At 40.2% G+C, this 12,396-nt stretch overlaps 1 protein-coding gene across 1 annotated transcript in view; it reads left to right on the top strand.

Moving 5' to 3' along the window:
- ACOT9 (acyl-CoA thioesterase 9) overlaps positions 1 to 12,396 on the top strand; it is a 65,650-nt gene that overhangs the window by 7,560 nt on the left and 45,694 nt on the right. The window contains exon 2 of the mRNA XM_060003086.1: positions 965 to 1,404. The gene's annotated coding sequence lies outside the window, so the exon portion shown is untranslated. The remainder of the gene's footprint in view (positions 1 to 964; positions 1,405 to 12,396) is intronic.

The raw sequence follows: 12,396 nt of genomic DNA on the forward strand, positions 1-12,396 counted from the left end.
AGCTGTGTGATTTTGGACAAGGTTCTTGCATCTCAGTGTGCTTACCTTTCAAATGAAGTTAATAAGAATAATTTCCTCCTCCTAAGGTTGTGAATATTAAATGCTGCTGTAAAGCCCTTTGTAAAGTACTTAGAATACAGCACTTACCCTCTAAATGTTTATTCCTTTCTGTCTACTTGGTAAAATAAAGACTGTAACAATTTTTGGATTAGGAAGAATAATTGTGAATGGTCCAATGCAGAGAGAGAAGGATTTGTCCCTAAATCAGTTTTCTTCCTGCCGTTACACAGGGATCATTCTCTTATTCATTGACCTTTGTCATGAAGCTTCACCTTCCTCATGAATAATAAATGTGCAATGATTCTGTTAACATCTGCCAACCAATGAGGGAACATTGCTCTAATGATCATAGAATCAGGAATCATCACAGAGGCTGGGTAATCAGTATTGTAATCCCTATTGTACTCTGCCTGGAGTTTTTCATCTGCCTAGCCAGACATCATGTGGACAAGGTCAAATCCAGAACACATTATGCAGGATAAATTATTTACAATCCTGTCTCTAAAAGTGGACCTCATCTGTGACCTAATTAACACTCCAACTCTAAACCACATGTGGAGATCTTTTTTAAAGAGGTAGGCTTGGTGAAAACAGGAGAAAATATTGAAAAAGCATTAGGCAGAACGTATTGATTCACACAACTTTTTTTTCCCTTCTCCTTTTTACAGATATTTTAAGGTTATACCAAATAGAGGGAAGTTATGCAGTTACAGTGCTTAGAATCTGGGCAAGGCAGCAGATAGAACAATGTCCCAAACTTTCTTTCAGTATCTAGTCTCTGAATCCATGGTTTAAAACAAAAAGCTGTTAAAGAGCTGTGAATAGTGGTTAAGTACTCTTCATTTACCTTCAGCATTCTATAACAATGAAGCTCAGTTTACAATTTTATAATTCTCTTACTCAGCTTCCAGAATGTTCCACATTTGTTGAAAACTACAAACAAACATATCCAAGAATCCCAGTGAATGCCAAGCAGCATAAACACAAAGAAAACCACATCAAGGCACTGCGGAATCAAATTTCTCAAAACTAGTGATGCAGAGAAAATCTTAAGTTAAGACTAATCACTGCTTTCTCATCAAAAACTATGCAAACCAGAAGATGGTGGAACAACATCTCTAAAGCATGGGAAGAATGCTTTCAACCCAGAATTTTATATCCAGTGAAAATGTCCTTCAAAGATGAAGGCAAAATGAAGACATTTCAGATAAGCGAAAGCCAAGAGCATTCATCACTAGTGAACTTGTACCACAAGGAATGCTAAAAGAAGTTCTTCAGGTTAAAGGAAAATGATACCAGATGGACACAAGAATCTATGCAAAGGAATGAAGAGTACCAGAAATGGTAAATGTGTGCGTCACATAAAAGACATTTTTCTTGTTCTTAATGTCTTTATTTTATTTTTATTTTTTAAACATCTTTATTGGAGTATAGTTGCTTTACAATGGTGTGTTAGTTTCTGCTTTATAACAAAGTGAATCAGTTATACATATACATATGTTCCCATATCTCTTCCCTCTTGTGTCTCCCTCCCTCCTACCCTCCCTATCCCACCCCTCTAGGTGGTCACAAACCACCGAGCTGATCTCCCTGTGCTATGCGGCTGCTTCTCACTAGCTAGCTATTTTACGTTTGGTAGTGTATATATGTCCATACCACTCTCTCATTTTGTCGCAGCTTACCCTTCCCTCCCATATCCTCAAGTCCATTCTCTAGTAGGTCTGTGTCTTTGTTCCTGTCTTGCCCCTAGGTTCTTCAGGACCTTTTTTGTTTTTTTTAGATGCCGTATATATGTCTTAGGGTACGGTATTTGTTTTTCTCTTTCTGACTTACTTCACTCTGTATGACAGACTCTAGGTCCATCCACCTCACTACAAATAACTCAATTTCGTTTCTTTTTATGGCTGAGTAATATTCCATTGTATATATGTGCCACATCTTCTTTATCCATTCATCTGTCGATGGACAATTAGGTTGCTTCCATGTCCTGGCTATTGTAAATAGAGCTGCAATGAACATTTTGTACATGACTCTTTTTGAACTATGGTTTTCTCAGGGTATATGCCCAGTTGTGGGATTGCTGGGTCATATGGTAGTTCTATTTTTAGTTTTTTAAGGAACCTTCATACTGTTTTCCATAGTGGCTGTATCAATTTACATTCCCACCAACAGTGCAAGAGGGTTCCCTTTTCTCCACACCCTCTCCAGCATTTATTGTTTATAGATTTTTTAATGATGGCCATTCTGCCAGGTGTGATATGATACCTCATTGTAGTTTTGATTTGCATTTCTCTAATGATTAATGATGTCGAGCATCCTTTCATGTGTTTGTTGACAATCTGTATATCTTCTTTGGAGAAGTGTCTGTTTAGGTCTTCTGCCCATTTTTGGATTGGGTTGTTTGTTTCTTTGATATTGAGCTGCATGAGCTGCTTGTAAATTTTGGAGATTAATCCTTTGTCAGTTGCTTCATTTGCAAATATTTTCTCCCATTCTGAGGGTTGTCTTTTGGTCTTGTTTATAGTTTCCTTTGCTGTGCAAAACTTTTAAGTTTCATTAGGTCCCATTTGTTTATTTTTGTTTTTATTTCCATCTCTCTAGGAGGTGGGTCAGAAAGGATCTTGCTGTGATGTATGTCATAGAGTGTTCTGCCTATGTTTTCCTCTAAGAGTTTGATAGTGTCTGGCCTTACATTTAGGTCTTTAATCCATTTTGAGTTTATTTTTGTGTATGGTGTTAGGGAGTGTTCTAATTTCATACTTTTACATGTAGCTGTCCAGTTTTCCCAGCACCACTTATTGAAGAGGCTGTCTTTTCTCCACTGTATATTCTTGCCTCCTTTATCAAAGATAAGGTGACCATATGTGCGTGGGTTTATCTCTGGGCTTTCTATCCTGTTCCATTGATCTATTTTTCTGTTTTTGTGCCAGTACCATACTGTCTTGATTACTGTAGCTTTGTAGTATAGTCTGAAGTCAGGGAGCCTGATTCCTCCAGCTTCGTTTTTCGTTCTCAAGATTGCTTTGGCTATTCGGGGTCTTTTGTGTTTCCATACAGATTGTGAAATTTTTTGTACTAGTTCTGTGAAAAATGCCAGTGGTAGTTTGATAGGGATTGCATTGAATCTGTAGATTGCTTTGTGTAGTAGAGTCATTTTCACAATGTTGATTCTTCCAATCCAAGAACATGGTATATCTCTCCATCTATTTGTATCATCTTTTAATGTCTTTAAAAGATACTTAACTACTTAAAGTAAGAGAAACAACAGTATATTATGGGATTTATAACATTTGTAGAAGTAGAATGTATGAGCACAAGAGCACCAAGAATGGGAGAGATGGGATGGACGTATATTGTTATATGATTCTTACATTATATGTTAAATGCTATAACCTTTAAAGTAAACTGTGATAAGTTAAAGTTATATATTGTAAAGCTCAGAGCAACGACTAAATTTCTTAAAAAGGAATAACTAATAAGTCAATAGAGGAGATAAAATGGGTTCATAAAAAATAATCCAAGGAAAGAGAGGAAAAGAGGAAAAAAGGAATAAAGAACAGATGGGACAAACAGGAAGTGTGGGACTGCTGTTGTTTCTGATATCTTATGCCTATCAGGTAAGAAATCACAAAAGGAGTAGGGAGGGGAAATAAAGCAATTTGTTCAAATTGTATATTTGAACACTAAGGACTGTTTTTTTCTCCTAAAGGTAACTTAAATTTGGAATCCTTTAAAAATATGAACGATAGGTCTTCGCTTGCTTTTAAGGACAAGGAGTATATTTGTTAAGTTGAAGGAGAGTGAAAATGAAAATGGGAAAGAATATTAATAAACCACTTAACTAAGAAATGAAAAAAAAAAAGAAATCACCAAAGGAAACACCTAAAACATTTTATATTTACCTCTCAAAAATGGAATGAGGGCTTCCCTGGTGGCGCAGTGGTTGAGAGTCTGCCTGCCGATGCAGGGGACATGGGTTCGTGCCCCGGTCTGGTAGGATCCCGCATGCCGCCGAGTGGCTGGGCCCGTGAGCCATGGCCACTGAGCCTGCGCGTCTGGAGCCTGTGCTCCGTAACAGGAGAGGCCACAGCAGTGAGAGGCCCGCGTACCGCAAAAAAAAAAAAAAAAAAAAAAGGAATGAAATAAAGAATAAATAAGCATGATATCCAGATTCCCACAAATGGAATTCAGTAGCTTTTGTTGATAACATCAACTATATTCTGATTCATTCAGCATTGAAATCAGTTTCTGTTTATCATGATAAAAGAGATTATTTTGGTTCAGAAGTGCCAGCAACCTGGCACAACTTGGATACATTTGAAAGAAGGAACAGATCAGGCAAAGGAGTGTTGGGAAAAGGAGACCTGAGGTGCTCAGTGCTGTCACATTGGGTAGTGGCATTAGAAATCAGTGAGATTAGGATAGGCTCTGAAAGTGAAATTTAAAATCGAGCAGAGATATTCAAATTGTATCCTAGGCCAGTTAATATTTGACTATAAACTGACTGACTGTATTAACATACCTAAAGAGAAAAGGTATATCTTATAACAACCTTAATCATTGTATCAGTTAGGAATGCTTTTGACTACAACTAACAGAATAACCTACTTACAGTAGCTAAAGCCATGAAAACTTAAAAAACTCAATTAGAAGACTGGAGGTAGCCAGTTTCCGGGCTAGTTCAGCAATTAACCATGTTACAGAGGAACTGGGCTTTTGAAACTCTTCCACTCTGCCAATTATTCTCAACTCATCTCTTGAACATAAAAGGGCTGCAGTAGCTCCGAGCATCATTTCCTCACATCTGCATCCTAAACAGGGAGGAAAGGTCAGGAGCTAAAATCTTTCTCTGGCTGAGGCTCTGTCTTTTTATCTGGAAAGGAACATCTTTACTAGAATACTCCAGAAGTCTTCCCTTTATGTCTTATTGGACAGTACTGGGTAATACGGCTACCCATGGCTGCAAGGGAGGCTGGGACAGTGAGTATTTGGCACGGGGGAACAGAGATGCTATGTTTGGCCAAGATGAATTGTGATTCGTTCTTTGAGGTTGAGCACGTTGCTGCCCTGAACAAAATTGAAATGCTGTTAGCAAGGAATTAGAAGGGAATAGCTGTAGTCTAGGCAACTAAATGTATCTACTAGGATCAGTCCTGGAAGCATAGGAAAAGAATCTCAGACGCCAAAATTGGCGCCTCCTGCTCTGGCACTGTAGTGGAATCAGAATACCCTGATGCAAGAACTCCAGTAGCTGAATCTTGAGATCAGTCTTTGCATATTGTGGAGATGGATACTTACGTTTCTCCTTATTCATTCATTTAATAGATTTTTATTGAATCAGGTGTTGTTATAGACGCTGGAATTTTAGCAGTGGAAAAATCAGACAAAAATGTCCTCATGGCGCTTACATTCTAGTGAATGTGTCTTAGCTGAATGCAACTGATTCCTTGCTTATCAGTAAATTTTCTGATTATGACCGGGTTTCTCATGCCCCCCAAGCAGTCTCACATCTAATTATGAATTAAGAAATTGATATTCTTATTTCATGTATCAGTCTCTTGGTTGATGTGAGTCTTCCTAAGGACAGAGATTCACCTTTAGTGAAGTGACAACTCAAGTTTCTGACTTGCACATCTCAGGGCTAGTACCTGAACCATGGTAAATTCAACAAGGCATTTCAACCCTGTGAGCCATTGTGGAAGACAGAGAGCTACACAGCTTTCTCCAGTTAATAATCCAATAGTGCATGTTTTCCCTATTTGGAATGTTTAGGCTTATTCATATGTGTGAAAGGGATACAAGAAGGAAATATTAAATTATAAACATTGAAATCTATCCAAAAAAAAAAAGTCCTGACCTTGAAACCGTGATTTGTGCAATGTATTATGAATGAATTGGATTCAGATTCATCCTCAGGGGCTTCCCTAGTGGTGCAGTGGTTGAGAATCCGCCTGCCAATGCAGGGGATACCGGTTCACGCCCTGGTCCGGGAAGATCCCACATGCCACGGAGCAACTAAGCCTGTGCGCCATAACTACTGAGCCTGTGTTCTAGAGCCCACGAGCCACAACTACTGAGCCCACGTGCCATAACCACTGAAGCCTGTGCGCTTAAAGCCCATGCTCTGTAACAAGAGAAGCCACTGCAGTGAGAAGCCCATGTGCAGCTACGAAGACCCAACACAGACAAAAAAAAAAAAAATCATCCTCAGAGGATTCAAGGTTAAAAAAATTTCCTATTCATGGACATTTAGATTGTTTCCTTTTTTCCCTCCCTGCCATTTCAAACAATGCTATTATGAACATTCTTGTATATGTCCTTGAGTACAGGAGCAGTAATTTATAGGGTACTTGCCAAGGACTGGAATGCTGGGTCAAAGCATATAATATTTGGATTCAACTTTATGAAATAGAGCCAAATTGTTCTCCAAAGTGATTCTGCCATTCACAACTTCTACCAGCAGTGAATGAGAGTTCTTAGCGCTCTCCATCCTCACCAACAGTTGGTAATTTCACTTCATGGTTTTTGCTTATCTGATGGGTATAAAATGGTATCTTATTGTGGTTTGAATTTTATTAATGTGATATTGATCTTTTCATATGTTTATTGGCCATATATTTTTTCTTCTATTGAATTGCCAATTCAAGCAAGTTCAGAATTTTTATATTTTCATGGTGAATTTTTTCTATTCTCACGTTTGTGCCTCTTTATTTTTATAGTGGTTTTTTATTTAAAGTACATTTTTATGAAATAAATACAGCTAATACAGCTTTTTTTTGGTAAGTATTTACCAGATATGTCTTTTCTCCCAATCTTGACTTTAACGTTACTGTATTATACCAAGAACAGGCAAGTAGGAATGGTCCACCCCAGTTACAGAAAATAAGGGCCCTGTAGCCCCAGTACCAGGTTGCATCTGGTTTTGAATTTCATGCTTGTTTCTGTCCCCTTATCCCTTACTGTTTCCATGGTGGACAGGACCAAGGGGTGGATAAGAATGATATGTATGTAAGGATCTAGCCAATAAATGAGACAGACTCAGATCCACCTGAAAGGATCAAATTAAATAGTAATAAGTTCTGAATCTATTTTTGCCAAAACACAGTGGAAAGGAAAGAAGTAGAAATAGAGTTTCCTTATTTACTGGCTTGAGATAGAAAAGAGTCCTAGATTAGGAAAATTAACATTCAGATATAGGATTCTGAAATGACAAATTTCAAAACATTTTGTTTACAGTATGTTGGGGAGCCATTTGAGGATAACACATCCATTAAGTTAGAACCATGTGTCATTACTTTATAATTTAGTAAAGTAAAAATTAGATGTAGAATACATTTGTCCACATGGGGAAACAAACCAGAAAGGGAGAAATATTGGCTGAAGGCTTAGAAAATGCTGAATATGTACATGAGAGGGGAACTTGAGGATTATGATTTGAGGCCTTGTGATCATCTAGTTTTCGAGATGCCTTCTCATTTCCCAGTTCGGTTCCTCTGACTGTGCAGAATCCCCTGATTCCAACAACGATTGCTGTTATACATGGCTGGGATCATGAGTCTACTTCCCCAGATCTACCCGCATCATCAGTTTTTCAGGGCAAGTCTGGGGTATAAGCCTATGCCCTCTGGTGAAGGACACCATTGACTGCACGTCTGGTAATAGCTATTTGGGAAGTTCTTGCTAGCCATTCTGATTTTTGGGAAAGTTACTTAATGCCTGTAAACCCTGATTTTTCCTTATCTGTAAAATGGGAATAATGGGAATACTGATCTCCTATGGTTGTTGTGAGGATTAAACAAGATAATTGAGCGATAAGTTCTCAACAAATAATATTATCCTTACTGCTATTCCCTCTTTGTTCAACAAATATAGATTTTCAACGTGTTAGGCACTGAGGTAAGTACTCAATACATGGTAGCTATCATACTGCTATTTAGCCATTTCATCAATCCATATTATTATATAATTACAGGGTATCAGGCACTGTGCCAAGTTTAGGAGCCAGTAAATAAAGACAGAACCTTCAAGACTCTGGATAAGCTTTTCTGGTTCTACCAATGGGAATCCTCTTCTCCCTTATGAGTTCTTTGGAATTCTTCAATGATATCTTCTCTGCAGTGAAAGAGATCACTGTCAGATGCCTTCCTACAATGTGCCAGTTTCTGGCTGACTGTAGGATGGAAGAGGGGTATAAAGGATGTGAAAAGCCTTTGCCCCACATAGGCAAGTGGCAGATAACCTGCTCCTGATGGGGCTTTTGCTTTTGCTTCTCCTTTCCTTTCCTTTTCCTATCCCTATCCCTATCCCTTTCCCTTTCCTTTCCCAGAACCTAGTGTACTAGGGAAAAAGTTCTGCCGAAGTACCAGGGGAAAAACTCTACTGTAACAGGAGAAAAGAATATAGACACAGAGCAACACAGACCAGAAGAAAGTAGTGGACTTGCCTTTTTACAGCCCACAGGGGAAACGCAGCCCTTCAGACTTCTTCCACTCCATAGCCTTCAGCTGGGTGTCAGTCATCGGTTCCTTCTGGATGAGACAGGCCAGGGGTTAGAAAAGGATTGAGGATTTCCTTGGGCTTGAATCCTGCAAGTAAGTAGAAGAGGGGAGAAAAGAAAGAGGCCCTTGCCATGGTTACAAAAAATCAGACCTTTCCCACTGCCAACATTCATGTGCTTTCAGGCGTTGTAATGTTACAAAGAGTTGCTGTCTCTTTCCCTACTAAATGCCTACTTCTGTTAATCAAGCTTTCCTAGAAGGTGCCAGACCCCAAGAATAGGGATGAGAGAGGGAGGGGAAAAAACAATCCTTTATGGCAATAGGAAAAAAAGTTATTTTTAATTTAAAAACATCTCAAAGAGTTTAGATGAATGCATGGATAATAGATTGGTTAAATTAAATTTAGGATGCTGGGAGGCTAGCTTTTGAGGTTGACATTTACATGGTTCTCCCATATAATAAATCATCCTTTTTTTGTTTTTACTCTGATGGACTCAATCTTTAATTGGATGGATTGTGAATATGATCTGTAATGTGGACCCTTTTGTTTTTATGTTATGCTCTTGTGGAAGGTTCTTTAAATGCAATGCAGCTGGTTTTTGAAGGCTGGGTTAGGACTAAACCAGCCTTTGAAGGTGGGAGCATTGCTTACCATTCCTCTCCTTCCATTACTGCTTGAGAGCTGGTTTCCATCATCCAATCAGTTAAATTTTAACTAAATATTGAGAATTAACTTTGTGCTCAGACTCAAAATTTAAATGATGACTCCTGCCTGCAAGAAGCTTACAATATCATTGGAGTTCCGTGATGGACACTTTAAATAATTAAAGAAATAATACAAAGCAAAGTATAATTAAGTGATAAGTTGTCAGATACAGACTTAGTGAAATAGAAATGTAGAGAAAGTAAGAGTTAGTGATTACAGGAGTCAGGAAATCCTCTTAGAAGAAGTTGGACTTCAGTTGGGCTCTGCGAATCCAGGAAGGGAGGAAAGTACTCAATGAAGAGAGTACGACATGAACAGACCAGAGAAAGAAACCAGAAAGTTCAGAGCCTTAGCTTCCTCATCTGGGAAATGAGTCAGGAAGCCAGACATGAGCCCCTCTGTGGCAGAGACTGTCGTTTTCAGTTTCTTGGCTCCAGCATCAAAGCAGAGTTTCTCTCATAGAGTAGGCATTTGATACGTGTGTCTTGACTTGAACAAACATGACGTATGAAGGGGATGGTTTGGAGATTTGTCTACCCAGGGCCAAAGTTCGTGTTAGCAAGCAATGAATCTCCCTCAGGAGTCTGGGGCTTGGCTCTGAACCATCCTGAGAGAGTCACATTACTTCTCCCTGGGCGTGGAACTAAGTCCTCTGAGAATACAGCGAAAGGATGTCTTGCTTATGCAACTCATTTCCTCTGAGGACACATAGCCCTGGTTGCCTCCAGCATAAGTTTCACCTGGGTTGGGGATGATGGTGACATTGGTAGGTTACTCAGGGAACTTGCTTGCCAGGAAATGAGCAGTTGGGCCATCGGTACATTGATACCTGGCCACCTTCCATGGATGCCTTTCATTAAAATGACATTTTATTTTTTTTAACGATTTATTTATTAGTATTATTTTATTATTTGATTTTATTTTTGGCTGCGTTGGGTCTTAGTTGTGGCGTGTGGGCTCTTCGTTGTGGCGCGTGGGCTTCTCTCTAGTTGCGGCATGCAGGTTTTCTCTCTCTAGTTGTGGTGCGCGGGCTCCAGGGCGAGTGGGCTCTGTAGTTTGTGGCACACGGGCTCTCTCGTTGAGGTGCACGAGCTCAGTAGTTGTGGCACGTGGGCTTCGTTGCCCCGTGGCATGTGGGATCTTAGTTCCCTGACCAGGGATCGGGTCCACGTCCCCTGCATTGGAAGGCGGATTCTTTACCACTGCACCACCAGGAAGTCCCTAAAATGACATATTTTAATTAGCCAGGTATGTGTGATAATGTGAGACAGAAGAACGAACAAACACGTTCCCATTTAATTATTTGGGAAGCGTTCTTAGCCTATTTATAAAAAGTGTATTTATGAAACTGGAAAATTCAATTTAGGTTATTTAGTCTCTTTTTCTCTAAGGGAAGAACTCTCAAATGTCACCTTCTCTTGTGGCTCTACAGGCCACTATCCTGTCTCCTCACCAAGACTCCTCCAGCACTGCATACCAGCAGAATGCATTATTTATATTGCTTCCTCTGAGATCTTATGGCACATTATTCACTGGAGCAGTTATCACAGTGCGTTTGACCACATTTCTGTTTTTTCCTCTCTGGGTGGTGGATTCCTAGAGGTCAGGAACTCTCTCTGTTTGATCTTTGTAGCCTTAGCACCCAGCAAAGCACCTGGCATATAGTAGGTGCTTAATAAATGGATTAAATTAATATATTGGCTCTATTGATTTTAATAAATTTATTTATTATATTTATTTTTGACTGTGTTGGGTCTTCGTTGATGTGCTCGGGGTTTCTCTAGTTGCGGTGAGTGGGGGCTACACTTCGTTGTGGTGCGTGGGCTTCTCATTGCGGTGGCCTCTTGCTGCAGAGCACAGGCTCTAGGCGCGTGGGCTTCAGTAGTTGTGGCACGCGGGCTCAGTAGTTGTGGCGCACGGGCTTAGTTGCTTCGCGGCATATGGGACCTTCCTGGACCAGGGCTAAAACCCGTGTCTCCTGCATTGGCAGGCGGATTCTTAACCACTGTGCCACCAGGGAAGCCCTCTATTGATTATTTTTTAAGAATTTAAGATAGAATTCATCAGAAAAATTCCTCCTATTCATTATCTTGACTTTATCTGAGACTGTAAGAGCCTCTTGGCCAAGTAAAAGCTATCCCCAGAACTGGTTTGCAGGGGATTCTAAAATGATTTCTCTCCAAGAGCCTCCAGGAAAGAAAACAGCCCTGCCAACACACCTTGATTGTAGCCCACTGAGTTGTGTGTTAGACATCTGACATCCAGAACTGTAAGATAATCAATCTGTGTTGTTTTAACCCACTAAGTTTGTGGTAGTTTGTTACAGCAGCAATAGGAAGCTAATATAGTGGGTGAGGAAAATACTGTCCAAATCACATTGTTCAGGAATAATTCACTCTTGCTGTATCAGGAGTATTTTGCATATTCCTCAGTTAACGTCATATTATATTGATTTGTTTCCGTGTTCTCGCTCTCGTAGGCTGTGTGCCTCTCCTGGTGCAAGACTGTGCTTTTTTTCATATCTGTATTCTTAGTCCCTCAAACGTCATTGAATCTCTGTGTGTTTCTATGGTGACGAAGGATGAAGTGGGGAGGCACGTGGGGCGGAGACCTGTTGATGGTGGCGTCAGCATTAGGGAGGGGAAGTGCGAGAACTGGCGGTGACCGGATGGGCTGACGATAGTTCTCAGTGGTGTGGGCTGGCGGGGCTGGAAGGCAGAGAATCTGCAGGTTCACTGCGGGCATGACGAGGAAGCGCTCAAAGCAGCTTGATTTCCATGGGGCTCTCGGTCCGGGAATGATTGAACAGACTTCTGAGTCTCCCGCATACGCCTCATCAGTAGTGAACCCCTCTCTGATTCTGTCCCACCCACTCCCTCACCCAGAGTGTTTCTCGACGCTTATAGTCCCATACAGGAAGGCACAGACTTCAGTTAGAATTGGAGCAGCTCCAATCACTAAATTATTCAATTTGGGCTTCCTGCGAGTGACACTGTTTCCGTAGTTTCCCAACACTAGATTTCAGTACGTTGAGGGGCCCTGAATGTGCCCTTTAATAGCAAAACCAAACTCTGGCAGGCTTGGCCTGAGACATTTATTCTAGTACATTAAAGCAGATTGCTCTCTCTCTCT

The sequence above is a fragment of the Delphinus delphis genome, chromosome X (assembly GCF_949987515.2).
Source record: "Delphinus delphis chromosome X, mDelDel1.2, whole genome shotgun sequence".
NCBI lineage: Eukaryota > Metazoa > Chordata > Mammalia > Artiodactyla > Delphinidae > Delphinus > Delphinus delphis.